The following is a 12,210-nucleotide window of genomic DNA, read 5'->3' as shown; positions in this document are numbered from 1 at the left end:
TGACGCTCGAGAGGAGCCATTTGAGGTCCCAGATTCAAGCCCTTCAGGCCCGGTTGACTGATGTCACTGCTAGGCTCGCCCATGCGGAGCCCCAATTAGAACAACCCCTTGCTGCCTTCGAGATGCTGTCCCAAGAGCTGGCCCAAGCTCGCATGGCTGCCCAACAAGCCGCACAAGCCGCCGCTGATGCTAGTTTTCGCCTGGACGAGCTTTTTCTTCGTTTGACCCATGCAGCCGAAGACTTTTGGGCCTCTAATATCCCAATATCAGGCCCATATTTGTACGAATAATATAATTATTAATAATTTAAATATTAAGCCCACATTGCTTGGCCCAAATATATGCTCAATTTATTTTTCAGGCAATTTAGCATTTAAACTTGCTTTTATTGCTTTTGAAACTGTTTTGAAAAGATAATCTCGAAACAAAGCGGTTACCTCCTTGGAAACTGCCCCGCTTCCCAAGCGCTTTCAATTATCTTCATTTCCGAGATCTTTGCATTCAATTCCAACGATACTCATATTGATGACGTTGAACATATTCCAACTGCCCATTGCGCAGTTAAGACCACTGAGACTGGTCCTATAAATACCTGTGCTTCGAGAAGAAAAACTCAGGCAAATATGGTCTCGCCAGTAATAGTTTCACAAACCCTACTTCTCTTCCTTTTGTTTCTGAAATCTTCTCCTCACGTTCTCAGCCTCAACCTCAAATCCTTAGGTTTTATGGCTTAATCTCAATGCCTGGGTAGGTCTTATGGCCTAATCTCAGGTCCATCCGCATGTCTTTGGTCTCTGGAAATCCGGATGGGATTCCCCGGTTTCCATTAGGCTGAAGAACACGCGGCGCTCCTAACGCGGCGGAACCAGATTCTGAGGGGATCCCTCTCCTCAGATTTCTCGCGTGGAGCAGGCGGAAGAAGGGAGGAAGGCCACTCGAGGCCGACTGTTCTTCTTTCGCAGCCTACCTTCGGGAACAGACTGTCAGACTTCTGTCATTCCCCTGGAGGTAGATGTGGTTGTGAGTCGCGCTCTTCTGCAGACCATCTCCATCTCGGAGGATAATCCACTAGACGGGTTGGGGCGGATTATTTCCTTCCCTCTATCTCCGGTACAAATGAGAGCGGCTACGACTCAGATCAGATAAGGCATGTGGGTGAAGAGAGGAAGAGTATTTCTGATCATACCTCAGCCACCCCCTTTGTCACCACAAGATCACAAGATCCAAGATCCAGAAATTTTCAGCAGACCTGCAACTCTTATGATTATTAAGCCACTTTTGGCCTTGTAAACCACAAATGTAATTATTTTGGTTTGTATTGCTTCTGGCTGCAAAGCCACTTTATGAATGAAAGTTTCTGAGTATAATGAAAAACTATTATAAAATAAGGCCTCATACATAGACCATTATATATATTCTTAACACATATTGTCCAGGATTCGAAAATGTAAACTGTTAAATAAGGCCTCATGCTTAGGCCATTACATGTAATTCTTAACACATGTTGTCAAGGAATTTGAAATAAATGTATAGAGTGTTGCCCCCCTAGTATTCGTTGGCGAAGCAAATCAATGAAACAAAGGCCACAGGAAAGGCCTAAATATGAAGGGATGATGGGAGCCGAGGAAGACTATGGTTGCCCCCAGTCTGGGAAGAAGGAGGATCTGGAGGGTCCTCATATTCCCAAACACTAGGGTAATATTTCATCAGGAAGCGCCTGTTAATGGGATTGCGATGGATGTCGCCGTCCAAATCTTTGAGGTGAAAAGCCCCGCGCTCCAGAATGCGGTGGACAACAAAGGGTCCTTCCCATCGTGGAGTCCACTTACCACGACCAGTCAATTTCTCGCCAAAGGGCAGAACTGCTTTCCAAACAAGGTCGCCTTCCTTGTAACTGCGGCCACGCGTTCTCTTATCATAGGCGCGGGCGATACGCTGTTTTTCCATCACTAAAGTATCCAAAGCCGCTAAGCGCTGCTCGCTCAAGTCCTCATGCTCTTGCCACATTGCTTGAACATAATCTTCGCCGATCAAGTGATGCTGATCCTGGACGCGCAAGGATTAAACGTTGAGTTCCAAGGGTAAAACTGCGTCATGACCGAACATTAGCGCGTAGGGTGTTGTAGCAGTAGGGTTCCTCTTGGAGGTGCGATAAGCCCAAAGAGTCTCATACAACGTATTGTGCCACAAGCGAGGGTTTTCAGCAAGCATCTTCTTTATAATGGTGATAATAATTTTGTTACTGGCCTCTGCTTGACCATTGGACTGAGCATAGTATGGTGTACTGTGGACAAACTGGATGCCCAAGTCGTTGACGAGCTTCTCTACCTCACCTCCCATGAACGCTGCCCCCCTGTTTGAGACAAGCACTTCAGGGATACCAAACCTACAGATGATGTTCTGAAAAATAAATTGGCGAATCGTGGCACCGGAAGCCTCTTTCAAAGGCTCAGCTTCGACCCATTTGGTAAAGAAATCAGTGGCCACAATGATGAACTTGTGTTGAAGAGAAGAATGAGGGTGAATCATCCCAATCAAGTCCAATGCCCAGCCTCGTGCAGGCCAAGGCTTGATAATAGGCTGCATGGGAATGTTGGGAACGTGTTGCACTGGACCATGTGCCTGGCACTCTTGGCAACCTTTCGCGAACGTGATACAATCCTTCAAAATGCTAGGCCAATAATACCCATGTCTGCGAATAAGCTAGCGCATCTTAGGGCCCGCTTGATGGGCACCACATACTTATGCATGGGCTTCGCGCATTAAGCGCTTTGCTTCGCGGCCAAAGACACATCGGAAGTCCATGCCATCTTCCCCTCTTCGTCGCAACTCGTCACCCTTGAGGAAATAGTTTAAAGCAAGAAAACGTATCTTTCTGTCTGTTGTAGGATCTGGTTGCTTGAGGTAGTCAATCAACGGTATTCGCCAATCGACGTCAATAGGCTCCAGGATTGCGACGACCGGGTCGTCTGGCGGGTCAAGCCGCGCAAGCCACGAAGGCAACGTGCGACGTTCGACTTTCAGAATGCGCTCGCGAACCCCATACTTCAATGTGATGCCTGTAGCCAGCTGAGCAAGCTCATTGGCCGCAAAATTTCGCTCGCGAGGTATGTGTTCCAAATCCGCGTCATCAAATTGATCCAGAAGCTCGATGGCGCGATTCAAATAAGGAATGAGCAGACAGCTTGCACACCTGTACTTCTCTTGGAGCTGACTTATCACGAGCAGAGAGTCACCGCGTACCTGAACGTCCCTGACTCCCAATTCCAATAACACTTCTAATCCAATGATAAGGGCTTCATACTCGGCTTGATTATTTGTGCACTTGAACTCCAATTGGAAAGAATAAGAGAAACGATCACCTGCTGGATTTTCCAGTACAATTCCTGCCCCTGCTAATGTTTCGGTTCTGGAACCGTAAAAAAATAATACCCAGGGTTGTAAGGAGATTGTAGCTTGATGCCACATAGCGTACTCTGGAATGCGCGCCAAATCTGGTCGAATTGCGGTAACGGTAGCTATCTCTAATTCCTTCAATGGGGGAATAGCCAACATAGGGTGATGGGCCAGAAAGTCTGCAATAGCCTGTCCCTTCACTGCCTTCTGTGGAACGTATTGCAGCGAGAATTCGGATAGAGCCAGTACCCACTTGCCAATGCGTCCTCTCAGAATAGGTCGCGACAGCATGTACTTAACTAGGTCAGTTTGAGCGATGATACATGTAGTAAAGGATAGCATGTAGTGTCGCAACTTGCACGCGAAGAAGTACAATGTGAGGCACAGCTTTTCCATAGGAGTATACCTTGTCTCGCAATCCGTAAGTGTCCGACTGAGGTAAAAGATGGCATGCTCGACACCCCCCTCATCGTCTTAGGCAAGTAGGCTACCAATGGAAGCCTCAGCTGCTGAAATATATAGCTTCAATGGGAATCCAATGCGAGGAGGAACAAGCACTGGTGGACTCGCCAAATAGGCCTTGATTTTGTCGAAAGCCTCTTGATGTGGAGATTCCCAGACAAACTCTTTCTGTCCTTGCAACTTCAGCAACGGAGAAAAGGGCTGGATCTTACCTGCAGAGTTAGAAATAAAACGTCAAAGGAAGTTAATTTTACCCAGCAAGCGTTGTAGCTCCTTCTTTGTTCGCGGAGGGGAAGCGCTGATGACTGTGTTTGCCTTATCTTCAGGGACCTCAATTCCCCTTTGATGGACAATGAATCCCAGGAAATCTCCTGCTTGAACACCAAACACGCACTTGGCGGGATTCATCTTAAGTTTATGTTGCCGCATGCGCTCGAAGACTTTCCTGAGGTCTGTGATGTGATCCCCTTTCTTCTTGGACTTTACCACCACATCGTCGATGTAAACCTCCAAAATCTTTCCAAGGATATCGTGGAAGATCAGGTTCATGGCTCTCTGATAAGTGGCCCCAGCATTCTTCAGCCCAAAAGGCATAACCACATACTCAAAAACGCCCGCGAACCCAGGGCACCTGAACGCAGTTTTATGTCTATCTTCCTCGGCGACTGGAATTTGGTGATACCCTGCGGTGCCATCCATAAAGGACAGCAATTCATGTCCTGCTACGGCGTCTACCAACATATCCGCCACCGGCATGGGGTAAACATCTTTAGGTGTCGCGAGATTGAGGTCTCTGTAATCCACGCAGACCCTCATCTTACCATTTTTCTTGCGAACATGCACTATATTGGAGAGCCACTGATTGTATTTGGCCACCCTGATAATGCCTGATTTATGCATTTTCTCGACTTCCTCCTTGACGAGGACTTGAGTTTCTGAATTCATTCTTCGCGGCTCTTGCTTCACAGCCCTCTTGTCAGGGAGTGTTGGCAGCTGATGGCAAACCAAGTCCTGTGACAGGCCGGGCATATCTTCATATTTCTCTGCAAAGCAGTCTTTGAACTCCAATAATAGCTCAATAAGCCTCTGCTTTTCGCTAGGCCCTAAGTAAGCGCTGATAGCCACTTCCATAGGCTCAGCTGTTGTTCCAAGATTGACCTTCTCTGTAGGGTCTCTGACCTTGAGGGGTGTATCGTCCAACGCTGCCGGAGCTAGCTGAATTTCGACCTCATCTTCGTGTTCGTGATCAGAGAGTTCTTCATTGACGGTTTCTAAGGTCGCGATTCGATCATAGGCCTCTCTTTCCACTCAGTATGACGATAGTCGTTCATACAACGAGTGGAAGGCCTCTATCCCTTCCTCCGGAAGGTCGTAATCCATTAATCGTTCAAGGGTTTGGGCACAGCGTGGCCAGGCCTCTCCAGGCCTTCTTTTGCGAGCGTGAGCCCCCACTGTGCCAAATCAGAAGCCGTCACCCCTGTGGGGCGGCCCTTGTTATCAATGCCACTCACCTGCAATGGAGTAATAGGCTCCAAATAATATCTGGCATCTACATAATTCGCGGACACTGGGAATGGACGAGGGTCCGCTTTGATCACCTCAGCCTTATCTGTTTCCCTGTTCCACATAACGAGTTCCTGATGGAGAGTTGACGGAACACAGTAGCTCCGGTGGATCCAATCTCTGCCCAGAATAGCGCTATAGGCTGCATAACAATTTGTCACAAAGAAAGCATAAACTCCCTCTGCAGGGCCAATCTTGATGCGCAAGAAAAGTAGCCCTAAAGTCTTTGTCACAGTCCCCGCGAAGTTCTTGAGTGTCAGGGAGGTAGACTGGATTTTCTTTTTCTTGATCCCGAGCAAGTGCATGGTCCTGGTAGTGATGACGTTCACGGCAGCTCCGGTGTCAACCATGATCTTGCTAACTTTGGTACCGCCAACTTCTGCTGTGATGTATAAAGGTCGCATGTGTTGGACCATAGCAGGTGTTGGCCTGGTAAAGCTTATGAAGAATTCGCTGATGTTAGCATCTTCTGTTTCAAGAAAGACAGCCTCTTCTACAGGGGCCGTAACTGCTGAAGTAATCTGCAAGGGTTGTGCACGACTTTTCTCAGCTTCCAAACAATCCTGCGCGGCGACGGGCAGTGCATACCTCGCGGGCAGTACGTAAACCATGTTGCAGGACGTATCAGTCATAACTGTTTCATCCATGCCCTCATCTAGGTCCAACTTGGGTTCGTTGACAGGGGTGTCAGTGTTGAACTGCTTAGCCAGCCGGTCCACCAACGATTCTTCAGTGAGACCTTTTACCTCACATTGCTCATGTTCCTGCATTCCGGTAACCCGCTTAGGAGAATTTGACTTTGGCTCCCTGGCTACATTCACCTCAGAAGGGATGACTACTACACTCTGGACCTGTTTAGGTTTCCACTGTAAAGTATCGGTAATCCTGTCCTTGCCCCCCAATCTCTCAAAAACTGAGGATTTGGCCTCTGGGTCTTCACGAAACAGTTTGCGTCTGACAGGTGGTCGTCTAGTTGGCGAGCTCACCTTTCGAGCTGGCGGAGGTCTCCTTTCGTCGGTGATCCTGCAAAAAACACTAGGCTTTGATGCCCTTGTTACTGAGCTCGCTTGCTTCTGGAAGCTGCGGGGAGTTATTAATGGTTTAGCAGCTAGTGCCTCCATCTATTTCTGATACTGCTCAGGTGATTTGACCAACTGCGAAGGTTTGATTAGGCCCTGGTCCAGCGCCTCTAGCGCGCGCTTGGCTTCTCCAAACCTGCGCTGCAGTTTCCTCTTCCTGGAAGGACTTATCTCCACTGCCTTCCCCTTCTCCCGTGTGTACCACTTACTTTCCTTGATGGTGGCGGTTGAAGCAGGTGGAATATAGGGCTTAGTCAGAGCGTCTTGGTGCTTGATCTTAGCCTTCTCCTCTTGTTTTCTATCCACCGCGGCCGCTCTTAGCTTCTTGAAAAGATTGGAATCCTTTGGAGATGGCGGTGGTTCCACTTTCTCCTTTTCTCTTGGGCTGGCAGGTTGATAGTTTCGCGATGGCGAAGTCCACTTGATGGGCGGGAGAGAACCAAAACGAAATGTCTGCTCGACTTCTTCGTGTGACACTTGGATGCCACACTCTTCCTTGTACCGCGAGCATAGGACCACGGATGAAGCTTGGCCTGCTGGTTCAGCCTTTCTCTTTGTAGGGATCTTATCATCATCAAATTGGACCCCTTTCCCCTTGGTACTCAAATCCAGGGTTGGTTTCCTGTGGTGCTGCTTGGCCCAGTTCACATCGACCATGTTGATCCCAGTGTCAGGAAAAGGGTTCAGGTTAACGAGCGCTGCGGCTGTTACTGGAGCTTCGACCTGCAAACTGCCATTATTAAGCCATACCTGAATCTGGTCTTTGAGCTTCACACAGTCAGCTGTATTATGATTCCACAGGTTGTGAAATTTGCAGTATTTCTTTCCTTTCAGCTGATCTGGTCGGGGAAAAGGTCCAAAGTCGGTCTTCACCATCTTCGCGGCGATCATCTCATCTAAAATCTCATGCGCTTTATTGGCATCATATGTATATGTCGCGAATTCAGGTTTAGTGAAGGCCATTGATTTGAGCTTGACAGGTTCCTTGGAGATTTTCAATTGTTTCAAGGCTGGATTCTTCCTCCCAGTCAGCTCATAAGCAGCGATGTCATTATCCTCTTCTTCATCTTCTTCCTGCACCAGCTCTTCTTCATGATGATGGTAACAAGGGTCATAGGTAGCTGGCTGGTAATGCAGGGCTGCAACTGTGCGATGCTTTCCTGGCACATATGTCCCTTTGGACGCATTTTTTCTTGCATCAGTTTCTCTAAGAAGATGTTCAAAGCTGCCCACTTCTGTGATAAGCTCTCCCATTGACTGGATCATGCTGCCATGTTGCTTCTTTCGCTGGCGAGGCTCCAGCCCCTTGATTGCCAACTTGATCAATTCTTTCTCAGGCAGGATCACGTTCAGTTTGGCCTTCTGAATCTGGAAGCGCTGAAGGTATGCGACGGCGGACTCAGTAGGTTGCTGGGCTATCTGAGTAAGAGAAGCCAAATCCACCTCAGGCTCAATGGCTCCAAAAGTTTCTCGAAAGAGCTTTTCCATTGCGGGCCAATCTGCCACTGTTCCTGGTCGGAGTTTGGAAAACCACCTAAACGCAGCTCCAGAAAGAGAAGTGCCAAAGATCCTGCACTTGAGGATGTCATCATTCTGGTATTGGCCGCATTGCACCTTGAACCTGGCCAAGTGAGTTATTGCATTCTCGGTGTCTTCCCCTGAAAAAGTAGAAAATATGATATTTTTATAACCTCTAGGGAAAGGTGCGAGCATTATATGCGGCGGGAAAGGTCCCTCATAGACCCCATCCATCTGGGCCCTAGGGTTAGCCAGTCTGATCATCTCCTCTACCTCATCTCGTCTGACATATTCTGGACCCGGGGGAGGAGGAGGTGGTGCCGCCATCGTATGGCGAACAGCCTGCACAGGTATTGCTTGGTTTGCAGCTGCTGTCCCTTTTCCTATCTGTACAACACGGGTTGTAGTTGGTTGTTGAAGAGTCACTGCTGGCATAGGCATCTCTTTTGCCAGAGCTGTTATCTTGACCGGATTACCAGCCTGGTCAATCCCATAATAGCTTCCTGGCAGCTCTTGATATACGTTATCTGCCCCATTGCTGTCGTATTGAATGAACACGGCGGAGTCAGACGAAGTTTCAACACCTTTTGATGCCTGCTGCTTCTGTCTGGCGGTCTGTCTACCTGACAGCGAGCCCTTTTCTTTGCTGCTTCCAATAACCAGGGCTTGTTCTTTACCTCTCACTTGAGTGGCAGCAACAGTTGCGGAAGGCGTAGCAGTGTTGCTGCTAACCTTCTCTCGCTGATTTGGCGGCACATATTTGCCCGAATCAGATGGTTGGCCAAGGGAACCAAGGATAGCGTTAGGATCCCCTAATGTCTTATTCAACACTTCTCTGGTTTGGTTCAATTCAGCTCTTTGCATGGCCACCTCGGTTGCGAGAGTCGCTCCATCTTTGCGAAGACCTGCCATATCTGACGCTGTCTGCTTGGTATGGTTCGCAAGAGCCTCGATGATTCCTTTCTGCTGCCGGCTCTGGGCATCTGCGATGCTTGTAGCATGATCCTTTAATGCACTTTTTGTTTGTGACACTAGTTGCTTAGTTTCATCAGCTTGTCGGGAAATACGCTGGTTGATTTCGCGTATGATCTCATCTGTTTTCGCGTGTTCCCTTTTGAGATCAGCTGCCATCTTCTTGCGATGATTTTCAATATTTTCCAGGATGATCTCGCATGCGACCTCGACGGTCGCTCCCTCTGGAATAGGCTTCGCAACGAAAGCCTCTCCTTCTTCACTCCCCACTGTATTTGAGACAGCGGTAGCGACAGGCTCACTGGCCTGATTAGTAATGACAATGTGACCCTCAGCAGCGGTCTGGTGACTCTCTCCCTGTTCAGTTGACATATCGGAGAATTGGGGACGGAGAGAGAATCTTTGAATCACTTGTTCTTCAGAAAGACCACGACAATCCGCGCGAGGATGCGGTTTGTAACTGGAGGTCTTATGCTTGGAGCAGTTAGCGTAGCCCTTTTGGTAAGGGTTTTCGCTTGACTTCCCAATGGCTAACGTTCACGAAAAGACACTTAGTTGGTCCCACTGGGCGTGCCAAAATGTTTGGCGCAAAAACCAGTTGGCTTGCAAACTGTCTCTTTTGAGCGTGTGCGCAGGCGTGCCAGCACCGTGGGGTGTAGTCGTCGGGGTAGTCCCTTGACCTGACTTCTTCTTCAAGCGTTTGTGGACGAGGAGAGCACCAACCTCGCCACAAGGTTCTTCTCTAGCCTTCCGAGAAAGGACTTTCTGCCTTACGGATAAGGACTTTGGGTGTGATCTCTTCGCGTCACCGAATCTATACTTAGTATTGCAGACTAAGCAGAGCAATCACTGGGAAGTTTGGAGAAAGCACGGGTTGCGCTAAAGCGTGACTTTAGCTTCGCTGGGTTGCGAGGGCATTACCCTTGCTTCGCTGGTAGTAACGGTGGCGTTTGCGCTCGCAGTCGGCTACTGGGGAGACTGGGACTGGAAGTACGGTCGCCGGGTTGATCTGGTGATGCTGACAGTCGGCTCTTGGAGAGACTAGGACTGGCGGGCGGTCACCGGGTTTCAACAAGGTTGAAGGTTTGCTCCGGGGAGGCTTTGTAATCGCTAGGATTGATTGATATGAGAGAGATCTTTATTTTGTCCTTGAAACCTGGTATATATACCAAGGGTTTCGACTGTTCCTTGTCATAGAAGGGATATTGATTGAAGTTTCCTATTCAATCCCCGCTACCCAACTCCAATAAGGTTTCGTTTTCCTCATGGATCACGGAATGGGTGAAGCTGTAACCCAAACCCGGGTAGGCTTATTTTTGGGCCGCAGGTATCGGCCCGCTATGCTAAATCCACTAAAGGATCTTGCCAAAATTACTTTTGGGCTCAAACAGGAGTTGTATCAGATACCAAAATATTGGAGCAAATAAAAAACCAAGACATAACAGAGACTCATACGACAAGAAGATAAAACAAAAGCCAATTTACCATAATGATTGATAATTTGATATACATATAAATCTCTGTACCCTAAAGAGATAGGGAGAACCTCGTTGGAGGTTAAAAATCAATCAGTATGATTGAATTGGAAAAATACCAAAGATGGTAGCCCCGGAACTTTTTCACGAGACGAATTAAGGCCGACCTAGAGGCAATTAGCAACAAGAGAATTTAGTTGTGAAACTTGTAGTAATCAGTAGATGATAGTTTGTGGGAAGTAGATTTTACATGTAGATGCTATAAACAACTAGAACACTCGTACCATTCTGTCTGCCATAGGTCTTCTTCTTCTGTTATGATCAATACTACTTGGATGCAGACACCCACCAAAATACTCCAGATTGCCCGACAATGAAGGCTGGGATCATCTAGTCCAAATTAGTGAACAGAAAAACGAAGAATCAAAGGATAAGAAGAAAAAGATATTGACGCAGTCGGATTGATAACTAGGTTTACCAGCAATAAACCTAACAAAAGGGTTCTGGAGTCCACCAGAGATAAAAGAGAAAACTCTTTATTTTATTGATAAAAGATGAAAGATAGGTTCTGCACATTTCTAGCCATGCCCTCAGCAGCAACACTAACACCAGGAACCTTAGGAAGCTTTACCAGATCAACCACATGTCGAGGAACAGCAGTATAAACTAAGGAGAATGGTGACTTCCCTGTTGCACTATGCACAACACTGTTATAAGCAAACTCCACCTGTGGCAAAGCATAATCCCACTGTTTGGGTCGATCTCCACAAACACTTCGGACCATGTTACCCAAAGTTCTGTTAGTAACCTCTGTCTGCCCATCAGTTTGAGGATGAGCTGTGCTGCTACGGTTCAAAGCTGTTCCAAACATCCTCCACAAGGTAATCCAGAAGTGGCTAAGGAACTTTGTGTCTCTATCAGAAGTAATGGACTTGGGCACTCCATGCAAACGAACCACCTCCCTGAAGAACAGTTTGGCTATATTAGAAGCATCAGCAGTCTTCTTACATGCGATGAAATGAGCCATCTTGGAGAACATGTCAACTACCACAAACACTGAATCCACACCCCTTTGGGTACGGGGTAAACCCAACACAAAATCCATAGCAAGATCCTGCCAAATATATTCAGGAACAGGTAAAGGTAGATAAAGACCAGTGTTTTGGGACTGACCCTGAGAAACCTGGCAGGTGTAGCACTTTCTCACGATAGTTCCTACATCCTTCTTCAACTGTGGCCAGAAATACCTCTCCTCAAGGCTAGCAATAGTTTTGTCTCGGCCCAAGTGCCCACTCAATCCCCCTCCATGCAGATCTCTGATCAGTTTCTCCCTCAATGAAGAACTAGGGATACATAGTCGGTTGCCCTTGAATAAATATCCTTCATTCTCATAAAAATCTGCAACTGCATTATTGTTGCTGCACTTGGCCCAAATCTCCTTGAAATCAACATCTTCCTCATACAACTCCTTCAAGAGATCAAACCCCACGATCTCTTGAGCTAAAGTGACTAGCAAGGAAGCCCTCCTACTCAAAGCATCTGCAACCCGGTTAAGAGTACCAGATTTATGCTGAATCACAAAAGAGAATTTCTGCAGAAAACTCACCCACCTTGCATGCATCTTATTCACAGTTTTTTGGCTATTAAGGTACTTCAAGGCCTGATGATCAATGAACAGTACAAACTCCCTCTGAATCAGGTAGTGCTCCCATTGCCTCAATGCCCGGAACACTGCATAAAATTCT

This window comes from Rosa rugosa, chromosome 2 (genome assembly GCF_958449725.1).
Source record: "Rosa rugosa chromosome 2, drRosRugo1.1, whole genome shotgun sequence".
Classification (NCBI taxonomy): domain Eukaryota; kingdom Viridiplantae; phylum Streptophyta; class Magnoliopsida; order Rosales; family Rosaceae; genus Rosa; species Rosa rugosa.
The sequence above is the reverse complement of the archived record's forward strand: the minus strand, read 5'-3'. Positions refer to the sequence as shown.